The sequence below is a fragment of the Rhineura floridana genome, chromosome 3 (assembly GCF_030035675.1).
Source record: "Rhineura floridana isolate rRhiFlo1 chromosome 3, rRhiFlo1.hap2, whole genome shotgun sequence".
Lineage (NCBI taxonomy): Eukaryota > Metazoa > Chordata > Lepidosauria > Squamata > Rhineuridae > Rhineura > Rhineura floridana.
The window spans coordinates 37,780,478-37,800,777 of record NC_084482.1 but is presented as its reverse complement, the minus strand read 5'-3'; the positions used below and the strand labels follow the sequence as shown (position 1 = coordinate 37,800,777).

At 43.1% G+C, this 20,300-nt stretch overlaps 1 long non-coding RNA gene across 1 annotated transcript in view; it reads right to left on the bottom strand.

Moving 5' to 3' along the window:
* Window positions 1–18,866, bottom strand: part of LOC133379658 (uncharacterized) — a 60,881-nt gene extending 42,015 nt beyond the window's left edge. The window contains exon 1 of the long non-coding RNA XR_009761235.1: window positions 18,025–18,866. This is a non-coding gene — a long non-coding RNA (uncharacterized LOC133379658). The remainder of the gene's footprint in view (window positions 1–18,024) is intronic.
* Window positions 18,867–20,300: the final 1,434 nt, after the last annotated feature.

Genomic DNA, 20,300 nt, shown 5'->3' with positions numbered 1-20,300 from the left:
TGTGTATGTGTGTGCGCACACATATAAGCATGTGCATGTGGTATATTGCAAGGAAGAATCAGTAGGGAGGAGAATTATTAACCACCCCTCACTCCCCGATTATCCCGCAACTTCCACTTCAGTGTTAGGAGGGAAGGATGGAATAGGGAATTATTTGTTTCCTTTGCGATACCTAGTTTGGCTGTAAGCCAGGAAAATTTGTGCATGCTTCAGAGGATTCAGTTCCTATCACAGCCATGCCTCTGCTTTTATGCAGTGTCTTACTCAAGCCGCGGTGTGTAAAGCAAATGTTCATGCAGATCAACTCTTGCTGCTAAAATGAATGGGGAAGCCATTCCAGATGGGAGATGATTTTGTGCACATAAGGAGCCGCTTTGTTTTTATTAGATTCTTATCGCACTTAAAAAAAGCACACACACATGAACCTAAAACAAGTCTCTAGTTCTTATGAAAAAGTAAATTGCAAACCAGCAATAGATAATTTTTTTAATGTAGCATGCCACACATACACAACACATATTGTGCCATAAATTTGAAAGAAGCTTACGGCATTTTAAAAGCTTGTATCTTCCAAGGGTGGGAACTTGGCGGATCACAAAAGCAGATACTTAGCACCAAGGAGACAGCAGGGATTCAACCCGGGACCTTCTGCATGCAAAGCAGATGGTCTGCCACTGAGCTGCAGCCCTGCCTCTGTCAACTCCAGCCTGTATGGCCAACATGGAGGGTGCCAGGTTGGCGCAGGCTGATGTAGAGGTTCAAGTCATCACAGAAAGAAATGTCATTTGGATGGCTTGCATTTTTTAAAACTGAAAATCTCTCAACTGCCTTTCATCAGAAGAGACCAGGACAGTGTATAAAAGTGTGAATAAAATTATTCCCACAAAATGTAAATACAATATTTTAAAAATTAACAAATAAGATAAAAGGCAGGCTAAAAACATAAAAGTGAGGAACAGAGAAGGCTAAATTCCGGCTAAAGTTTCACCTCAAGCAGGAATGGGGAGTTCGGGCCTGGGAGCCAAATGGGGTCTCCCAGAATTCTCCATCTAGCCCTTGGGACTCTCCTCCCCAGGCCAAACCCCTCATTGGGCCTGTTCTGCACCCTCCTCAAGTGCTTTTGCGTGGCTGGCATGTGTCCCTGAACTGTGATCATGACTCTTGCTTGACTGGATGAAGACTAGCAAAGTGTATGTATGTGTGTGGGGGGGGGGGACATGTAGAAATCTTTGACTTTTGCATGGCTGGAATGCAGCCTGCTGTACAAAGGTAAGAGGCACATCCATTGCTCCACTTTTTTTGCCTCTGGCTCTCTCTTTCCACTGGCATGTGGCCCCCGAAAGGCTGCACTCTAGGGAATGCAGCCCTCAGGGAGAAAAAGACCTAAATCATCTGAAGTGCCTGGGCCATTAGGAAGGTCTTAAACTGGCACAAAAAATATTGTAATGCTGACACCAGATGTCTCCCCTTGGGGAGAGCATTCTTTCTGCTGCATTATTTATTGTAAGTTCTGTGATTTAAGCAAACAAAATGAATAAACAAACAGATAAGCAGCCATGAAGGATCAATTTTGTGAGCTTGCAGTTCCTTCTATTTCTAAAACTCTCTGGACCTTGAGCTGAAATCAAGCATTTAACATGGGGCCTGGCGCATGGGGCCTGGTATTTTGTACATGCTCATGTACACTGTCTTATCCAGTCAGTCTGCAAACCCGGAGGGGAAAAAATCTAACAAATATTCCATATGGGAGATTCAAGCTCTCAGGCCAAGCTATTCCCATCTAAAATATCTCCCAAAACTTTGCACCAGTGGACAATGACAGTGTCCTTGGGGCACAATCACGTAAAAGGGTTAACTAAAACTTCAATTGGGTTAGCTAGGATGCTCATTTGCATTACAAATACCTCTCTTCCACTTTCTCCGCCATATTAGCAATGATCAGACCTTCTGGTAAATAGCAGGGGAGGGGCTGAAAGGTGATATGAGCCTTCCATAAGAAAACACCAGTTGTTGTAAGAAGGGAGTTGATTTTGTGACATGGAAGACCAATAAATGCAAAGCCTGAGCATTCAAGCTGGAATACTAGCTAAATGCATTTCTCAGTCAATGCAGCTGATCTCTTGCCTATCCGCCCACCCTTTGCTCCAGGGATTTTATGCTTTACAGAATTATTCCTGCATATAAATAAATAAAAATCCTATCAAGCTGATCCAGGGTCCGTTTTGAAACATTGGGAAATTTCAATATATTGTATTTCCCCCATGCATTCCTTCCATCAACGGCATGTAAGCTGGCAAATTTATTCTCTAGCTTTCCCCTCCTCCCCCTGTCCATTCCTTGCTGCTAATTTGAGCCCTTATTGTGCTGATAGTTTTGTTTTAGGTCTTATAACCGATAAGATACAGTCCTTCCCCCCCCCCCGCATCCCATGAGTCAGGCCTCCCAAATATTTACCAATCCTTTCAGAATGTTGGAAATGTCACCTTTGCAGTACAATAAAACTACACAGAATTTAAGTTTTGCGCAGGTGGGGAGAAGAGAATAAGCCAGCCCTCTCCCCAAAAGTCTACCATTCTAATGAGGCAACTGCCTATCCTGACGGCTGAAGAGAGCCTGCCTACCTGCAAGGGGAGACTAGCAAAAGCAATGTCCAGTTTTGAAGGGAAAACAATGCAAAAATCCTTTATGAACAGCAAAAAACAAAGAAAATTGCAAGCTTGCTGAATGAAGGCCACTTTAAGTGCAAATGACAGAGTGCCATCAGTTTAAGAAAAAAAGCCAATTTTAGCTGTGCATGGGGGCAGGGGGATCACCTATGATTGTCAGTCGACATTCAAGCCAACCTGCCCAACTTATGTCCCATCAAGCCAAATATAGGCCACCAATCATGCACTGAGGTCTGCCAGGTGCTTTCATAGATGGCAGGCTGCAAAAACAGGAGAGGATGCCGAGAGGGCTATGCTGCAAGGCTAGTGGGCTGTGTTTCGCTTTTCAGGGACAATATGTGCAGGTCCTAAGAACATAAGAAGAGCCCTGCTGGATGAAGCCAAAGGGCCATCTAACAGTCCCACATTCTGTTCCTGTAGTGACCAACCAGGTTCCCATGGGAATTTTGCAAGCAGTACATGAGTTCAACTTCCCCATTTGCAATCCCCAGCAACTGATGTACAGAGGCATACCAATATTGGAGGGAGAACATAGCCAGCCATGGCTAATAGCCATTGACAGCCTTATCCTTCATGGCTTTTATTTAACCCATTTTAATCTACTACTCACACCCTGTGGGATTATTTCACCCAGTAATCCTTGCTAAGTGTTTGTTGGGCAAAGCTGTTCAGAATCATGGAGATTTAAAACTGACACCTGAAGCTTCTGTCCAGGCACAAAGATGAGCAGTCTAATGAGGATTTATGTTCAGTAGATCAGGATTTATTTAGTTATTTATTTATTTATTATTTGATTTATATCCCGCCCTTCCTCCTAGCAGGAGCCCAGGATAAGCAATTTGATTGGCAATTATTGCCAGCATGGGGTTACCCTGGATTATATAATCCCCAATGCGACTTTTTGTTGTTATGAATGTGTGAAGAGTCCTGAGCATCTACTGAGTGAGTATGCATACATGCACTGGGGAAATAAATTGTGTGAAGTGGGTGATCCCAGATATAGTCAGCAACAACTGCTGTCAGTGTGGAAGTTAGAAAGAAGTGTCGCTCTAGTCATGGAAATTGTTCATAAACAGTCCTGATCCAGCTAATGTTAGCTGTTACTAAGCTTATTGAAAGCCTTGGAATGAATTAGTCAGGACTAGGAATGGAAAGGTCTGTCAATTCTGGTTCTTTCAGTTTCTCATTTTTCCATTCTTCAGTTCTGGAGCAATTTGAGATTTTTTTTAAAAAGTCCTCATGAAAATTCGTCAGCATTTTAGTGTGATTTGCTCCTAATAAACACATTTTTTGTATGCAGTTTCGACTAATGTACACATTGTTGCAAGCAATTCCTCCTAATATAATGTACTTTTCTTTGTTATTTTCACTAATATATTCATTTTTGTGCACATTTCCTCTAATATATGCATTTTTGAAAACATTCTTTGGTTGGAGAACTGCATCACAAATTTCGGATAAGTGCACATTTTGAAGGATGGCTGTGTTCTGTTTTTCATATTGTTTCAGAAAGTGTGAATTTGATCAATTTGGCTTTAAATGTGAACCAAAACGAATTTCTCCCCCATTCCTAGTCAAGACTCATTTGTTTGTTTCAATGGGATTTTAGTCAGGGCTAATTTCAGCCTGGTTGTGGCTACTTCACAATACATTTCTCTATGTAAACATATGCCTTCCTACAGGCTCCAAAATGGATTGCACAAACTGGACTCTCAAGGGCACGTGGGCAATATATTACGAGCTGAAATATGACTTGTAATCATGTATTGTACTGGCTAGCTTCAAACCTGCTGTCTATGGATGGACACATTGCCTTTATTTTATAGTTCTGTCAATGGAGGGAACTGAGAAATGGAGCACTCAGTTCTGTGTACTCATGGCACAGCGAACACTGATCGGGCATCAGTGGAGTACAGATTTCCCCCCCCTGTACTGAGATTATCTTTGTCTATGAAGACTGTAATGAGAAGAGTTGCCCGTGAGACTCATTTGTACTGATCCAATTAAGAGGTAGAAGTATACACACACTATGCTTCTGCTGCGCCTGTGAATGGAAATGGATGCATTCATGCAGTTCCTCCCCACGTCTATCTGCCAAGAATGCATGCACATAACCTCAAGCGGTTCATCTGCAACACCACCAATCAGCTGTTTGGAATAGGAGTGGACTAGATTTTATTATTATAATCATCATCATCATCATCATCGGGTGATACATGCCCTGGTCTCCTCTCGCTTAGACTACTGTAATGTGCTCTACGTGGGGTTGCCCTTGAAAACGGTCCAGAAATTACAGCTGATACAGAATGCGGCGGCACGCTTGATTAAGAACAGCCGTCGCCGGGATCATATCACACCAGTGTTAGTAGATCTACACTGGTTACTAGTTTTTTACTGGGCCCAATTCAAGGTGCTGGTGTTGACCTTTAAAGCCCTATACGATTTCGGCCCAGTTTATCTGAAGGAGCGCCTCCAGCATCACCAATTATGCCGCCTGACAAGATCAGCCACACAAGACCTTTTCTCGGTCCTGCCAGCTAAAACAGCTAGGTTGGTGCGGACCAGAGAGAGGGCATTTTCGATTGTGGCCCCCACCCTCTGGAATTCCCTTCCTTTCGACCTTCGCCATGCCCCCTCCTTGATAGGTTTCCGCCGAGCCTTGAAGACTTGGCTGTTCAGGCAGGCCTACGGGATCGCTGGGGTGGGTTAGTTTTTAACGCTGTTGCTTAAATGTATGAGGGGTGATTAGTTTAATTATTGAGTGTGGTTGTATTGGTTTTATATTGTATTTTTATTTTATTATGTTGATGTACGTCGCCTAGAGTGGCCGTTAATTCGGCAAGATAGGCGACTCACAAATAAAATTGTATTATTATTATTATATTATTATCATCATCTTTATTTATACCCCGCCCTTTTTCCAAACTGGAACTCAAGGCGGCTTCCAGATAAAAGTAGGAAAATATCATTAAGAACATATAAACATATAAAACATATAAACATATAAAAATCAGCATTAAAACAGAATTAAACTATTGAGATGTTAAAACCAATTAGATTAGATTAGATTAGATTTTGATACTCTCTCCAAAGTGATGGCTGCTACACAACTGAATCAGAGCCACTGAAACGACTATCCGATAAAAGTTGATGCTGTTGTCAAACACCATAGAACCACAGAAGCAATGTTTCAGCTGGGTTTTGCATTTCCAACATCCGTATTGCCATTGTAAATGCTCACATTGGCTAGTCCTATAGTCCACAGGTAGCCAACATAGTGCTCTCCAGATGTTGTTACGCTCCGGTCAGCATATCCAATGGTCAGTGGCAATGAGAGTTGTTGTCCAGCAACCCATGGGGGGAGGGGAACCATGCTGGCTAACGCTTGATATAGTTGATTCACACAAGGTTCAATCCCACTTCCTGTGCCACACTAACAGTACTGACAGAGGTGACTCACACTGGACCAAGAAAGGGGTAGAATGCCCAGTTTGTATTGAAATAAATAAATAAACATGAAACCTTTTTAAAGCTGACACTTTTTCGTGTCCAAGCCATTCGCTCATACTGTTGCTATGCAAGAAGCCATTCCATTATCTAACGCTATAATATTTTCCTAAGCCGTCACGCTGCACCATGTGGGGGCGGGGGGTGGAGCAGCACGGTGACAAGTGAGGTGAGGGTGTAAGGGACGCAAGGATGGCTGGCATGGAGGTGGATGACCAAGTGAGCGGAGAGGCCAGGTGTGGGACGGGCAAGGTAAGTGGGCGGCTATGGGGTGGGCGAGCAAGTGAGGTGTGTGGGCAGCCATGAAGTGAGCAGGCAAGTGTCTGGGGGGCAAGTGGAGGTGGCTGCAGCCTGGGTAAGACATAGGCCCTAGGTGGGGGGGGCAGCCTAGGTGTGCTGTACGGAGCTGCGCAGTGTTGCCATTTGTCAAGGGGCAAGCAGTGGTGTGGGGCAAGCAGCAGGGGCAGCAATGCAGTGCAAGAACAAGCAAGACACATTAGCGGGCCCATGGCAGCTGGCATGTGCCAACACCGAGAGGCACTGGGGTCAATCGTGAGGAGGATTGGCAAGTGGAGTGGGGCATCTGGGAGGGCACTTGCGAGTCCCTGAGGGGTGCATTTGCAAGTGTGTGCGTTGGAGTCTCTCTGTGTGTGTGTTTGGGGGTGCCTGGGGTGTGTGGTTTTGGGGGTGGGGGTTGGAGAGCAAAGTGAGTAGGGGGACAGAATCCTCTGGTACAAATCTAAAAATGCTAACACTATAATCTGATGTTTGTCAGCTCAGAAATAAGTCCCATTGAGCTCAACGAGACTCCCAGGAAAGTGTACATGCATGCTTCAATGGGTCTTACTCCCAGGTAACACAGTGGGACTTCTGTTCAGTCTGTGAAACACCTACCATAGCCATTAGCCTGATTATGCTGGCTGGTGCAGAGAGAATGAAGAAAGCGCCCATCAAACAGCCTGCAGGAACGGTGAGACAGGGACGGGGGTTGCAACTAGGACTGGGTTGCGTAAAGGCTCTAGCATGGAGAAAAATGCAGTATCACAAGGTGATTTGTTTATTTAGATTTCGTTCTCAGTCCGGCCCAAGGACTCAGGGGTTGCACCCTTATCTCAAGGAATCCCTTGTTGTAGGAGATAGAGAGGGCTTAATTGGAGATAGGGAAAACCAGGACTTAGGTCTGGCATCTGTTTAACAAGTGGAGTAATGACAAGGCAGAACATGTTTGTGAACAAGCTAGGCCTGCAGGGAAATTTCCTAATGAGCTAGTCTGTGGCTGCCCAGCTTGCCCAAGGAGGCCAAAGGGATGCTGCACCATGGGAGGGGGGAAATTACTTTGTCTGTAATGTTTGTAGCCTTTTTCTGATCCAACCGCTCCAGAAGCCACTGCCCAACATCGGTAGAGCCAGTACCAGCTGTCAGTTGGGGAGAATTGCCCTAGTCTTACCAAAATTTAATCCTATTGCCAGCACAAGAGGATGTAGAACTGGGGTGTGTGTGGATTTGGGGTGGTATTCAGTGCTAGCCCCACCCAGAGTAGACCTATTAAAGTTAATAGACATGACTAACTGAGGTTTATTAATTTTAATGGGTCTACTCTAAGTAGGGGCAGCACCACACTTTATATTGGACATCCAATGCACACTTAAGGCATGTGACTTCCCTCCCCCCAAAATCATGGGAAGTGTCATTTGTTAAGGGTGCTGGGAATTTGTAGCTCTGTGAAGGCGAGATCAATGTTCCAAAGATTTGGGGAGGGGGAGTCACATGCTTTAAATGTGTGTTGGATGTGCTTTAAATGTATTAGTTGAATACAAACCTAGGTTAGTGGTTCTGTTATTTCCTCTCCACACACTCCCAAAATCAGAGCTTGGAAAAGTTACTTTTTTGAACTACAACTCTCATCAGCCCAATCCAGTGGCCATGCTGGCTGGGGCTGATGGGAGTTGTAGTTCAAAAAAGTAACTTTTCCAAGCTCTGCAAATGCACTAAGAAAAGAAATATGGTACCTTCAGGATGCACTTTGCACATGCTCAGAGGCATCCTATATTGACTTTTGTTTCTTTAAACTGTTTCTTGGAAGAAGGGAAAGAGTTCTTACACAAGCTCAGAGGCATTTGCAATTAGTTCTGGTTTGTTTGTTTTTTAATTGCTACGAGGAAAAGGCAACTTGTACACATTCACTGAGGCAATCAAGCTGAACTGCTAGAGTTTTGAAAACAAAAGATAGCAGCCTAATCAAATTAGTTTCAGGAGTCACTTGAGCATGAGCAGAGTGCATTTCCTGCATGGAGGAAATGTTATATTTGAAAACTCCTCCATGTGTACATGGCTGGGGATTGGGGAGGGAGGATCATTTGTCCTTATGCAGCCAAGGTTCAAAGGGCACCACTGCCCCAATGGCAGTGTTTGCATGAGCTCAAACAGCACATATTTCAGCTATTACCTGTAGACTAACCCCGCTCCCCTGCTTCTGTCATTGTACATGCATTGGGTCAGACTCCATGTGTGCCATGTGGCTCTGCCAATGAGGGTGCTCAGCTTGCTGTCTCAGTCTGAAGGAGTTGTCTGCTATCTCTGAACTGGTGCTGAGTAATAGGGCTGGCCATTTTTCAGCTGGCCCCTGCAACTGGTGCTTTTAACAGCAGCTTGATGTGTAGACATGAAGCACTGACAACCGTGTGTCTCCGGTCTCTGAAGAGCTTCCCTGCTGATTCCTGCACATCAAGATGCCAGTTAAAAAGCACATTTCTTCTTCTTCTTCTGATCAGCTGGTAGCCCTATTGAACACCTAGGGTGGCCAAGTGGCCTACTTTGCAGAGGACAGTCCTCTCTCTGAAGGGCTGTCTGGGCCAATTCAACTTTAAAGAAAAAGAACCCTAAGAAAGGAGAAGAGGGAGGGTCTTGACATTGCAATTAACACCTGGATGGACAGCAAACGGAGCAGGCACGCAATTGTGGTGAGATATATTCTATTTCTGTTTAACTTGCAGTGATTATTTCTAAATTTGCAGCTCTACATATAAATTAACAAATTCAAATTTTAGGCAAATTGGTGTCCTCTTTTTCAATGATGCATAAGTGGCCACCCTAACCACAACCAGCCCCCTCTCTGTGCCAAATCTCACCTCAATTTAAGGATTAGGGAGAAAGGCCTCCATATCAAAAGGTGTCACTTCCGCCATACTAGGGCCATAGTATACCCCATTTTAAATGAAGGCCTGGTGATAGGCCTTGATTTTTAAGACATGCCCTTTATTTTCAGCATCACCATAACACTGACTACAATGAATGGCTCTCTTTCTCTTTTAGAATGCTACTTCTCCATAACACATTTTACAAGAGACCCTTCAGATCTATGCCTCAGTCCAGAGAGCTCCCCCTTCAGCACGCCCAAGGCTTCTGCATGGCTAAAGGAGAAATTGCCAGTACCGTGCCACTCTGCTTTTGAAACTCCCCCTTTCAAAAATATACAAACTGAGGAAGGGTCCTGCGTGACTCAACATACTGAAAACAAGTTGGTCCAAAAACGTGACCTTCCCAAGATGGCTCTGCAGTTTACAAGGGAGACATGATTGTTGCATGTGTCCTGGTGTTCTACTGATATTTCTCATAGAAGGTATATAAATTAGGAACAACATGCGGAGTTAAACACCCTTGCGTGCAGATCTGGGAACCCTGGCCCAGTCTATGTTTGCCTCATAAAGGGCAAAGATGCTTTGCAGTTACATTATCTACACCAATGTTACCTTGGGTTTTCTTCAATAAGCATAAAAATACAGAGACGGGAAGCTGTTTTCCACCAGGTCAGTCAATATAGTCCATCTCTCTCCAACGTGGTGCTCTCCAGACTATGGGACTCCCATGCTGGTTGCGGCTGATGGGAGTTGGAGTCCAACAACTGGAGGGCACCACTTTAGGAAAGGCTGGTCTAGCCTAGTATTGTTTACTCCAGGGGTGGGGAAACCCGTAGCCTTCCAGATGTAGTTGGACTCTGTCTTCCATCCGCCCCGGCCTCAGGGATGATGGGAGTTGTCGTCCAACAACATCTGGAGGGCCACATTCCCCGGCCTAGGTCTACTCTGGCAGGCAACAGCTCCCGGACAGATATTCTTTGGGATCACCTGATCCTTGTTTAACGGACAGATAGCAGGGATTGAACCCAGGATCTTCTATATGTTCTCTACCACCAAGCCATAGACTATAGTCCCTGTGTTTGGAAATGCACATCTCCCTTTTACACTTTGTAGGGCTGACTCCTGAAAATGCTAACGTAACACCACTTCAGCCATGGCAAGCACTATCGCTGCATAAAGGGTGGAATGGTGCCCCATTGTATGTTTACAGATTTCCTTCGGCACCTTCTCTGTATGTCAATTTTACTGAATAGAAAGAGCATTCTCTTTTGTCCAAACATTTGCAGGCCACACAGATAAGTAAGCTCGTGATATATAACACATGTAGCCCATGTATAAAGAGTGTTTTTAAAAGTATTTTGAGTAGTGAAACTCTGAAGCGTTGTAAGCAACCAAAGTGTACCAAAGGAAAGTGCATTACGAATAAAAACATTTTAACTATCCCAAGACACTTGAATAAAAAGAGACATTATGTTTAAAATACAAATACCATGAATGAAAAGAAAGATTAAAACTGGGGGGGGGGAAACATTTCACCTCTCAGGACATTCTGTATAATTGACCTTAAGATGGCCAAAGGAACTTCAAAAGAAGCCTACAATATGAAAGATATAATTCATCAAATGGTTCAGTGCTGTCACGTGTGGATTGAATCGAGGGGAAAAGTTGCTTTTGGGTGTTTTTTTTTTAATAACACACAGATTTTTTAAATCACACCAGTGCCAGGCTATCTGTGTTGTAAACAGCAACTAGTTTAGCGGAAGGGCCGTAGCTCAGTGATAGAGCACCTGTCTTGCATGCAGAAGGTTCAAAGTTCAGTCCCCGGCATCTCCGGGTAGGGCTGAGAGAGATCCCTGCTGGAGATCCTGGAGAGCTGCTGCCAGTCAGTGTAGACAATATTGAGCCAGATAGACCAATGGTCTGACTCAGTATAAAGCAGCTTACTATGTTCCTATGACTATTGTTAATGACACAATACACAATTATCCCCATCTGTCCTCATCTACCTTTTATTTCCTTCTAACCTTGCTGTTTACAGTCGTCGTCCCCAAACCATATACCTGCAACCCAGAATAACACTTCATGTATTTGATGAAGTGGACTGTAGTCCACAAAGCTTATGCCAGAATAAAAATTGCTAGGGTGACAGCCAATTGTGGTATCCCACTTGCACATTGAGCTTCCTCGTGTGCAAAAAAGATGGACCTTTCCTGCCCTCTCCCTGAAGCTCCCTGCTCCAAAAAATGTGCTCCAGAGAATTGGGGGACTCTTCACAGCAGATGAGGGGCACGAGGAGATGCAGGTGGGAGGGGAGGAAGGGAGATCCTGTCACATGCACAATGTTGGATCTCAGCCTTAAGTCTTTAAAGTGCTACCAGATTCTCTGTTGCTTTTGCTGCAATCAGTGAATACAATGATGATATCACGTAGCATTTGGAAACAGAAGCCACAGTTGGTTTAAAAGAGAGGGAAGCCCCGAAGTATTTTATCTGAGAAAAAGGAATGCAACCTGTGTTCAGAAGCAGAGAGCTTTTCGTTCTTAAACAGAAATCTGTATTGCTCTCCCAAAGTTTTCATCTTGTCTGATTTAAGTTTTTTTGTAAAAAAAAAAAAAACCCCACCAGGATCCAGTTAGGTTCCTATGTGAAACTGATAGAAGGAGAAAATTGCCAGGCAGGGATTCCAAGAGTAAAAGGCAGCCTGGAGCACAGACAGTGTCACTGATCTCATGTGAGCTGTTCTGGCAGCCTTTTTGGCAGGGGAGGGGGCAGGGAGGGAAAGGAGGAGTGTTTCAAATAAATAAATAAATAAATAGAAAAAGCCCTCTGCATTCTATGAGAGACCATGATTTCAGAAATGGTGACGCTTCAGCAAAATATTAAACACCCCTTCCAGTAAGGGGCACCTGGCAGGAAAATGCCTTGTGTGTCAGATGTATATGTTTTACAGCTTCACCATCAGAGAGAGCAGTGGTGAAGGGGCGTGTGCGCATCATAATGCTGTGTATAGACACATAAATGGCCTGATCCAGTGATGGAAGTGATGGTATGTACATGAAGTTCTCTCATTCTCAGTGACTTCACTCCAAATGAACATAATTCCCCCCCCCCCCGCAGTGAGGGGACTCAATGTGTGGTGCCTGTCTTTTTGTTTTAATAGTAGTTTGGGTGAAGGGGTGATTTAGATTGGGAAAACAGCATGGAGGGGGAATGAGTTAAACTGCAGCATCATGGCTCTGATCAAAATCAGAGCCCCCAAAGACTGCTTTAAAGTTTAACATAGGGGATATAGAAAGTGTACAAGCGCACCCACCCACCTCCATTACTCCTGTAGTTACTTCAGGGAAAGGCACTTTTCACAAACCAAATTATAACTGACTCATAAACTGGACATTGAAAATGAAGCTGCAATCATACGCATGCTTAATTCCATCAATGTTTCTGAGAAAATATATTGTGAGAATGGGTGTTTTCAAGGGAAACACCATTATTCCTCTTTCAGAAATCTAATAAACATAAGGGACAAAGCTTCTCCTGCCATCTCTGGAAATGCAAAGTGCCCCTTCTATGACCCCCCCCCCATTATATATAGATATTTCCGGTGCTGCCAATGAGGTTAAAAATAATGATGAAATTTGTAGTTAAATCCTGTTCGTGTTTATTCAGAAGTTGTGCCACTGAACTCAAAAGGGCTTACTCCCAAGTAAATATGCATGCTTCAGGCAGGCTACAATCCTATACACAGTTACCTGAGGATAAGTCAATGGATTTTACTTCTGAGTAGACATGTATAGCATTGCTCTGTTAGTCAAGGCTCTTCTGCATCAAGTATATTTTGGCCCTCAGCCACACACTCTCCACTGAAATCAGTGGGCCTGCGTGTATTCAGGCAGCCAGTGTACAAACAGAACTCTGGATTGTTGTCAGTGGTGCAGTTAGGCAACTTAGACTCTGGACTTCATTGTCTTAGGCGCACCCCTCTCCTTTAGATGATCATGTGTATTACTTAATGTATTTCAAAATGTGGTAAGACAGTCCTGCTGCATTTGGGGGACCCTCCTGCTCATTCTGCTGATTGGGGCCCTTGACCTCTGCCCTAAAGTCCTGCCTTGACAACTCCACTGATTGGTGTATTGCACTGCAGCCCAGTAAACATTTACAGTTGCTTTTAACAGAAACATAAGCATGTGCAACTGTGTGCTAGATCATGCCCTTATGATGATGATGATGATGTTGATGATGATTAAATAGTCTACCAAAAGAAGTGGCACTCTTAAAAAGACATCTTTTCCCCATTCTGTAACCACAGCATGAGCACAATAGGAGTCCTACTATAGGAAATGGTAGTCATTCTTATAGATCTAAATAGAATATAGAATCAACACTTTTGGAGGCATTAGGACAAAAGTGGCACCAACTGATGATGTTTCCTTCCTCCACCCCCACATCCATCCCCAAAACTGGCTGTCTGTTTGCACATCTGCTTCACGTATGTGTTAAAGCTTAAGCAACAAAACTAATCAGGGAAAAGAGAGCAAGAGAAACAGATGGGGGGGGGAAGTTTAAATTATTATTTTGCTACAAGGCTAGCTGGCTATTTTGGACAGAACAGTAACTGTCATTTTCCTGTATGCCAAGCTGGAGATTATGAATGGAAATAGTATTTCGTACACATTGGAATGTATCCTTGCCTAGACCATTTTAGAGGATCCTTTTGAAATGTATGCAGTATGCAACTATTTTATTTACACTCTGTGCTAGACACATATTATTTCAGTTAGATTCATTATGTCACAAAAGTAGGCTGATACTACTTTGAAGTTCTTTTTTGTTGACATTAATAAGATTATTTGCATGAAATTATTTAGGTTTCAGACACAAAATATAGATTTCTATACCACTTTGGCAGTGAGTAGGTTTAGGATTGATATACTTTCTAATTTTATTTATTTAAGTAAATTTATATACTGCCTTTCCATCTGGTGATAGGCAGCTAATAAACAAGATTTATAAACAATCACAAATTTATATTTCTGAGTCTTAGCTAGCAAAGTAACTTTTTTAAAAAAAAAATGTTTATAAGTTAATTCCCACTGAATTCAGCAGGGCTTATTCCAAAGTAATAGCACAATCCTAACCATGTCTACTCAGAAGAAAATCCTATTGAATTTGGTGGGGTTTATTCCCCGGTATGTGGGTTTTAAGATTGCAGCCTAAACACATATAAGATTGTATCTTGCATACTTATCTGGGAGCAAGCCCTAATGAATACAGTGGGATTTATTTCCAATTAAGAATGCATAGAACTGGACAGCAGGTCTGCAATTCTGTGTGCAATGACTAGGGATCAAGTCTCATTGAATAAAGTGGGATTTTCTTCCAAGTACATATGCACTGACCCAGCTGCCAGATATATGGCAATTCTTAAAAGCAATTTGAAATTCTTTATCTGAAAAAGTAATAATAGAAATGTTATAAAATGTTTGTACCTTAATAAGAGTTATTCGAAAAGTATAGTTGCAAAGTGGAGCTCTTTAGAATCAAACAAAAAAGTGTAGAAATTGTATCTAGTTGACCTTTGAATCATTTGACATAATTTTGTTACAAGCATGTTAAATTCCAGTGTGGATAAAAAACTGGCACCTTGATCCTAAGCCGATGCATCACTTGGAAATAAATTCCCCTGATTTCAGTGACACAGTCCTCCAAATACATCCACTTAAAGTCACATTGGTGGTTTCTTAATTCAGGAGGACGTGCTTATGGTTCCTTGGCCTGATCTCAGCCTTTAAAAAAAAAAATCTTAACATATCCCCAACACCCAGTGGGCTTCACCCTCTGCAAGCTAACTTTATTTATATTATTTATTATTTAAATTTATATCCTGTTCCTTAGCAAAAAATAATAACAATAAATGGCTGTCTTGAGTTGGCTGGGACTTATGTTTAAGACTATTTACCCAAATATATATATACTTGCAATAAATCAACAGTTAGATGCATAAATGAGGACAAGTTTTTAAAAACCCATAGAAAGACTAATTTTGTTTTATTTGTGAATTGCGGTATACGCATGAGTGAATAATATACCATATGAGCTTAAATCTAATTAACAGATGGACACAAATTTGATCAGTTGTATTATCTGAACATGGAGTTCAAAGAAGGGGGAAGGGGCTGTGATGTTTTCATTGGCTGTAAAGATATAAGAAGATGAAAAATAATCAAGATCGTTTTAAAAGAAGTCTTCCTTTAAAACATTTGATTGAAGAGGGGATATGGGGGGCCCACCTTGGGAACAGATTTTATTTTTTATTTATCTGCAAAAGATTTATGTACAAAAGAGCAAGCTATAATATAGTTAAATGTCATGTGATTTCAGATAAGTATACCATAAAGTCCACGTTAGTTATGGCAAGAATAATTAATCATGTTGATTTATAGCCTGTTCTTCAGGGTTAAAATTCGGAAAGAGACTTTTAAAGGCAACAGTCCTATGCACAATTACATGTTCCTACTGAACTCAACGAGGCTTCCTTCTGAGTAACATGCATAGACGCAGCACGCACGGATACTATCCCTTTCCTCTCTAGCAATTAAATATGCCTATAACGGCATTTTAGTTAAAGACTTTCCAAATAGCACCACATACGCAAAGAGCCACCATCATAATGAATATAGGTCGCATATTTTTTAAAAGTTATATTTACAATATTAATCAAATCATACAAGACCATCTTTAAAATATGCAATTTAATTATATTATAGTAATGACGGGTGAGTGTTGTTTTTGTTTTAAATTGGCACATTATATATATATATATATATATATACACACATATACACACACACATATATACATACACACACACACACACACACACATCTCTCAATACAATAATCAGTATCATAGCTAATATATGAAATTATGATGGCCTAATATTTTTGGGCATAGAAATGCAAATCACCAGCCCATTGCTGATTTTTTTAAAAGTCAAAAGAACTATATGGAAGCAAAATATGTAGCATGTATTCTCTATTTTCTTTTTGTAATCACAGAAGTGTTTTTTTTTAAAAAAAAAGGGGGTGTGTGTGTGTGTGTGTGTGTGTGTGTGTGTGTGTGTGTGTGTGTGTGTGTGTGTGTGTGTGTGTGTGTGTGTGAAATAGCCTAGGGAAAATAAAGATTTAGATTAAGGCCTTGAACCAGATTTGATTAGCATGACTTGCAGATTTGGGAGACATAAATATCTTTTCACATGAGCATGGAGAAACCAGTTTCAGCAGAAAACAACAACAAACTTTAAACTGACAGTGATTAATACCAAGTTGATCGCATACAGAATATTTCCAATGGTAAATTAGAGAGCAAAGAACAGGTCTGGTGTCTGTTTAGGTTTTAAATTTAACATTTAATTTTTATTTTTTTGAAAGTATAACCTCTGAAAATTGGCATTTGTTCATATATCTTTTATTTCTATGTTGTTTTTGCAGGTTGGTTTTGGGATGTTCTGTACAGCTACGACAATTTGTTAAACTTGGACACGTTCAAGTCAAAATGAAGTACCATGAAGCCGCACTGAGCATCAGCTTAATTTTTCCACTAAAATAAAAGGGATCTTAAAAGAGCTTAACGATGGCTGGATCATGCCCTTGATCAATGTACCCGCCCGCATATTGTGGGGGGCGGCGGCGGCAAGCACGCCCTCCCATTGTAAGCTTTGGGGAGACCTTGTCTTGAGATCTGCATTCGGAAAGAGGCACTAGAGGAATTTAACCCCCATCCCACCCCTATCCAGCTTATAATATTGCGAGGCTCCTTTCGTCTCCCCACGTTTAAGCTTTCAGCCGCTGGGAGCAGGATCCTCCCCCTTCCCGCAGGGTGGTGGCTCAACAGCAGCAGCACCGCAACGTTAGGAGCCGAGAACTGGGACTTTGTAGGCCAGTTGAAGGCAGAAACTTCTCATCTCGCCCGCAAAGACCCAGCCCCAAACTCCCATATTATCGTCCACTCGATCGGTCACACAAGACGTTTCTCCAGGACTTAAAATAGGATTTTTGCTTTCTTTCTTTTAAAACGACTGAAAGCCAGACAACAAGACAGAAAGATCCCAGATATTACGATCAAGAAACTGGTTCAAAACTCCGGCCGCACAACTGATGTTGCAGGTCATCCTGAAATTAACCAACTGCCAGTTTCAGGACTTTGCTATTGTTCTGTTTAAAAGCCGAACGCATGCTAATTTTTAACTAGCTTCTCCCGGTTTCGGAAATGCGCTTTTAAAAATTGCATTGACACGGGCACTTCGCCAGAGTCGAGCGATACATTGCAACAGAGAGTGGGCGAGCATTTCTAAAAAGGGCTTTTTGCTTCTGAAAGGAAGACCTGCGTCCTCCACGCCATCCGACTGCAGGTTAGCCCTCAGCCAGCAAAGCAAGAGGCTGCCCTGCCCACTACGAGCATACCGACGAGACACCAACCCTAGATGTGTCCGTGCGTTCACCAGCTCAGATTGATCATCTGATTGTGTACACGATTGTTCTCAACCATTCTAAAGGGACGCGACCTCAGTCAGCTTTCCGCTCTGGTGAAATAGACAATCAGGAGGTGAAATTGATCAAGCTCTTGAAACGAACTGTGCTAAAAAGTTTAACACACACACACACACCGCACGCGTGCGTAGTTGGCCTCTTCTCCCACCCGCCCCTCCCCACTTACCTTATGTCAGGGGCAAGCGAACGAAGTGAATTCTTGGTTTAAATCGTTTGGCTTTCCTGGTCCTTTCCAGGTCTTCTTGAACTAAAGTGGAGAAAAAAAACGAAGGGGGGGGAGGTGTGGGGGAGGAAGACGCCCACCCCTCAGAAAAAATTAGAGCCCATTCGTTAAAAGACACATTTGCAACATTTCCCATGTTAAGAAGAGGGGGAGGGGGGGAAATGTCCAGAATACAGACGGTTTGAAACGTGGGAGCGGAATTCCAAAAGCAAACGGAAAGGGAACCAGGCAGAGGCACCCCCATCTGGAAAGAGGCGGCCGGATCCGTGCACCGGAACGAAGATTTCACCACCTCCACCGCCCGGCCTCCCTGCCGTTCCGATGTCACCGAACGCGTGTGTCCAAGTTGGAAGCAAGTATCCCTCGAAAGTTTTCGCGGCGCAAGGACAGCCCCACGTGTTAGATGACACATCCAGGAGCGAGAGCTGCAGCTGGGCTGGGGAATAGCAGCGGCGGCAACGTCAACGACGGCGGCCGTAGCAGCAGCAATAGCAGTCGCCCAAGAAGGAGGATCGCGGCGCTGCCTGCTTCCCTTCGCTCGCTCATTCTCCTGCCTGTTTAAGGAAGCACCCTGGTCCCCACCCACTGAAGTTAGACCGCTCTGATGGTGCAATTTCGCCTGGCAGATTTACAGGGCAGAGCAGCCATCCAAAAGAATGGACCGCCTCCCATTCCCCGATCCTCTCAGACAGGGATTGCATGATCCGCGAGGAATCTACGGGAGCGTCGCCTTGGAATCCCAATCTCCCTCCGGCAAAAATTTTCACACAACCTTCGTGTTTCCAGTATTTCCCCCCCCCTCAATCTCTCTTCTCTTCCACCCCCCCCCGTTGCTGCGATCTGAGCATTCAGATCAGGAGAATTCCTCCCCCCTTCTGTCTTGCTCCCTTTCAGCTCCAATAAAGGGGGAGAGAGCCCCCTAGTGGTGATAGCTGTAGGTATCTATGATTCCCGTAGTAATAGTGTGCCCCTCCCTTCCCGCAGCGCTAAAGTCATCTACACTGTGACCGATTCACACATCGTGTTCTGAAGACTACCAACCATGGGGAAGTCAATGCAAATAGACTTTTTTTTCTTATTGTTATGGCGTGCCCAAGGGTCGTATGAATGCGGGTGCTAAAAAATCTTCAAAAAAGAGGATTGAATCAAGAGGGCTAGTCATATTCGTAAGGGCTTTTTGTTGTTGTAGTTAACCCAAACTTCATTTTTAAACATGTATATTATGCTTTTAAAGGAACATCCTCCTCAAAGCAGCTTAGTCTTCAATTTAAAAAAATCACATTAATTCTAAGGGGTGCGAAGTGCAAGTAGAGAGCCAGTGTGGTGTAGTGGTTAGTTTATTGGACTAGGACTTGGGAGACCAGGGTTCCCATTCAGCCATGAAGCTCTGGGCCCCTGGCAGGCTCTTTCTAATCTCCCTCGCCGGGTTGTTGTGAGGAGAAAATGGGAAGGGGGAGAACCTTGTATGCCACCAAGGAAAGGTAGGGTGTAAATGTTATAGCAATCAATAAAAATATAAAATACGGTACAACTAAACAATAAACCAGCATAAAAAGTGAAGTACAGAAATAGAATACAAGTTTATGAAATGAGTCCGGTTGGATGGACCTCTCTGCAAGAAGAGCTGATAATATGATCACTCAAATAGTTAAACAGTTAGCTAAAAGATGCAAATAGGGAGAACAATAAATCAACCTCTTATTTATGGCTTACTATTGTATGCATATGTCAGTGGGTAGGAAATCTGCTTTGCATGTAGAAAGTCTCAGGCTCAATCTGTAGCATCTCTTAGGTAAGGCTGGGAGAGACTCACTGACTGAAACCCTGGAGAGCCTCTGCCAGTCAGAGTAGACAATACTGAGCAAGATGGACTGACTGGTATAAGGCAGCTTACGTTGGCTCCATAGGACAGGTAACCAAACAAGAGAGCCAATACAGATCTTTGGAATAACTAGTGGCTCTTGACACAGTCAAAGTTTGCATCCTGCTTTTTTAAGCATCAGGTTGACCAAATACAAATATCACAGCCAAGACAACCAAAATCTGAATGTTTCTGTGCGGAATTTGCAGTGCAACCCTACACACATTTACTTAGAAGTAAGTCCCACTGTCTCCAGTGGGGCTTTCTCCCTAGTAGGTGTTGTTGAGATTGCAGCCTACAATTACTGCTTTTTTGGTCTCATAAAGTCCTATATGTCTCGGGACCAGGGTATCCGAGG